This window comes from Rhea americana, unplaced genomic scaffold, assembly GCF_003343005.1.
Source record: "Rhea americana isolate MKP2758 unplaced genomic scaffold, rheAme1 scaffold_407, whole genome shotgun sequence".
Classification (NCBI taxonomy): domain Eukaryota; kingdom Metazoa; phylum Chordata; class Aves; order Rheiformes; family Rheidae; genus Rhea; species Rhea americana.
Genome location: NW_028186543.1, coordinates 164,444 through 168,592, shown reverse-complemented (window position 1 = coordinate 168,592; position 4,149 = coordinate 164,444).

The window sequence follows — 4,149 nt, the reverse complement described above, 5'->3', positions numbered from 1 at the left end:
CAAGAAGTTAAAAAACAGACAAGTCAAATGCTTCTGACAGTTTAATGATTCACAGTTTGGCAATTTGCTAACACCTATACTCTTTCCAAAGACAATATTCCAGCAACTGAAGAGAAGTGCTCTGACCGAATGTAGTGCATTTTCACCACTGAAATGGTTGTGCTTGATCAACAAGAAAGGTGTCATCTCTTCATCCTTCTGGCTATGTGTTTAGAACATTTAAACAAATCAGGATTCTTACTGAAATGCTATACATTGTGCAGAACTCATTGTTGGGAGAAAAAGAACAGATCTTTAAAGAACAGCTGAATGTGTGGGAAAATCTCCAATCCAGGAAATTCCTTTAATCCTGTGGCTTCACTGGCATGGAAGCTGCAAACAGAATGCTGGGTTTAGCCTGTAAGCAAGCTTTTAATCTGCAATTCAAACTACAGCTGATGGTATAAAATGTACTTAGTTCATGCTGTAAAAGGAATTACATGCTTCATTACTGATTTATTAGTAATCAAAGCTGAAGATAGATCAGCTTTCTCTTCTGTGGAACAAAAAACCCTTTACAAATCTCTAAAATTTACTGTAGCTCTTGGGAAAGAGGAAACATTTGAGACTCAATCTAAACAAAACACAGAATACGAAGAACTTGTCAATTAGGTAACATTACAAAGGGGGACAAGCCAGTAAACATAAAATTAAAATGCCTACTCAAAAGTATTAATGAATTCAAAGGAGAGCTGGGTGAGCCTGCATAGATCAAAGGCAGTCAGAAAAGAAATCTCATAATCTGCAAATTCACAGAACAGCCGAATACGTGCCGCAGAACAGAGTGAAGTGGAAATGAAAAGGAGCAGAAAGAGCCTCGTGCCACATTGACAGCTGAGTGACTGCAGCTGCTCCAGTCTCAGATTTTTTTTTTCTTTTGTAAACAGCTGTGGGGAATGAAGTGGATGTGACATATCTGCAATGCATCTTGTTATGTTGAAACCCCATAGTACATTTTAAACTCTTCCTCTAATATTCAGAGATAGACTTGTAGCTCAAAATCATTTAACAAGCAAGCTCAGGGCTTACTCACTTGTCACATTAGATTGCCCCTTTTTCCCCAAAAATGTTGGCTTAAGTAGCTTTCATTTTTTTTTCCTTCAGTGCTGACTGTTTGAGAAGACCAACTGTAAGGCTTTCTTTCCAAATAGCCTGCAAGAGTTGAGGCAACAGCAGTGCCTGAATTCACTGTTACTTTCCTTGTTGTTTTGCTCTTACTCCATTAAAATACCAAAACAATATTCCCCTCTTCCTCTTTCCCTGTAACAGCTTGGCTGCTGGGGACATCAAGACCATTACATTTACTAAAGCTGGTGCCAATGATGTAGCCCAGCCCCTTAGAGATAGTCACCTCACGGCAAAAGTGGCAGCTCAGAAAGACTCTTCACATCAGTTGGCACATCTCATTGGATTAAGAACAGAGTCCACCTTCATACTGGTAATTTACTTACTTACTCCAAGCCTCCAATGGCTCTTAACATCTGAATCTCTCACATTGGTCCCATAAAACCTTGCTGGAAAAGAACTTCAAAGAAACTGTTCATATCCAGGAAACATTAATAACTAGCCATTAATGCTAAAACAGAGAGACTCAAGAGTATACACCATAGCCAGTCCTGTTATCCATGGACAGATGAGCTGAACTGCTAACCATGGCTACACTCTTAAAACCACAATAAGCTTTCACTGACAACATTTAGAGCCTAGGTATACTCATGCTGTCATCTTGGCTTCTACTTTATCCCAGGTTGCTGTATTTGGAGCTAAATGCATCAGAGGTGAGCTTTTCTCTGGATCTGCAGCTCCTAGCTTTAATCAAACTTAACTCACATGGCACACAGTTTTTACTTATGGTTTTAGTTGCAGCTCATGCACATGGTGGAGTGGTTGCATTCATGAGTGATGAGAGCTGGTAATTATCTCAGCTAGACATAGTGCAGCGTAGCAAAAGGAGGCTTTGGGACAGTTCAGCTTGGTGATTAAGACGGTAAGTCAGATCAACACAGCAGGCTACGTTTGGAGTCTTGCATCACGAATTCACATCAGTGTGATGACCTKGTCGCCCATTTTCCTAGCCAAAACAAATCCTAAATTATGACCATCAACATTTCGGACAATTTCTTACTCACTAGGAATTCACAAGGTTTCCTCAAAGAACAACTTTTCTAACTGAATAAACTCAAAAAGGTCTTCTGTATATATATWCTTCTTCTATATATTYTTCTATATATTTATAGGAGCAGCACCTATGAGGATTACTGGATACCCTGATATTGGAAGCAAAGAATCCTAAAGAACTCAGATGAAAGTCGAATTCAAAGCATCTCTTATTAAAATCCAGAGCAATCAAAATCATGCAGTATTGGCTATTAGCCACGAGAGGGTGGCTCTGTTTGTGCTCATGGCCGTATCTGTGATGGCACCACAGCCTCCCCAGGGCAGTGCATCTTGCATGCTCACTCTGGTACTTCACTAGCTTGAGAGTTTTGCTCATTTTCTAAGTGAATTCTGTCTCTGAACATAGAATTTTGCCAGCTCAATATCTTAGCAGGATTTACGGACAGCTCTTCATGCTGAAAAGAGGACAAGTGGAAAAGCAGCTGAACAAACAGCAGTCCTTAGGGATAGTGAACAGGGCAAAACCTAGTATTGACTACAACTAATCACATCCCTTGTCAGCAAAAGCTCAGGAAAGGCTGTTGTCCTACATGTGTGCACCCACTCTCCTCCTGCATCACTAATTTCCACTTTCCCTCTTTTCAAACCACTGTCTGCAGTGTGAACCTCAGTCTGCTGCTATTATTGCTGATGCTGAAGGAATTCAATAGCCATTAACCAGTCAACCCAGRCTAGCAGGAGCAGACTGTAACTGCTATAGCTGTTTCCAGAGACAAACAGCACTAACAGGCTAATGGATTAAGAGCTGTTTCATGCATTCTACAGCAAAACCCAAGTAGCCTTTCTGATAATGTTATATGTGTTTTTATTGAATAGTAATCATAAAGTCATTTAGCATTCAGCACAGGCAGGTAACTGACTGCACGCGCCAGTGACTTACCTGGCAGTCAAATCAGAATCTCAATGTGAGAAGTGGGAAGGGAYGTAAAACACCCTGTTCTTTTCAGGGCTCAAACTTTCACTATTTTCATCATAACTCTTGACCTTGTCTTTCTCCTGAAGAGGARTTAAGAAGCTTTTCCTTAACGCTTTCTTTCTTATGGGAAATACAACTAGGAACAGAAGGCAGCTACAGCTTCAGGAAACTTGTGGTGTAAACAGCCAATGCAAAGTATTAGTGAGAACACTTTACAGATAGTGATCTGAAGCACAGAAAATGTAGTGGTTTTTCCAAGATCAGCTTGACTAAATCAGCAGCTAATCTGAAAAAAGAGTTTCGATCATCTAGTTTTCAGAAGGTGCCTTTACTAATCTCTCCAAACAGGTCTGCTTTGTCTGCAGGCAAACACGTGTTGAACATACGTATTGGCTTCTCCTTGGAGCTAGACRTAGTAAGAGGTTTAAAGAACAAATAATGTAATTATGAGACTACTATAAAATTTTATGTTCACTCAGAAATAAGATAACTCCATGACTGTGGCTATATTGTCTTGAAAAACGCATCAGCATTTAGCAACTGCACTAAAGCCAGCATCTTATACTCTCATCAGTAGGGAACATTTCCAGTCATATTTGGCCCTACCATATCACTTGTGCAGTTTTTGGACCCTTGCCCCAGCAAGCATCATAGTTTTTCCCTTACTCTTCTCTTGCAAAAGTCCCTTTCTAGCTAGAAGGTGTTTGCCATAGATGGAGAGATGATTGCCATAAAACTGAGAGTTTTTTTTTTTTTTTAATCTCCTGGTATTTTTCAACTCTTTGACCAGTGTGCCACAATGTTAAATTGTCATTTGTAGTTGATAAAGCTCCTCTTCTAGTTGTAAAGCCTTCAAGCAGAGGACCAGATTGCAGAAGAGATTAGCCCTCAAACCCACAAGGAGAAGTGGGTTCTATGCACTAAAGATAAAAATTAAGATGCATAAAAATAACTCCTGCAAAGGAGTTATCATGACAAAATGTCACTTACCAAACAGCTAGTTTTTGTTAACTTGG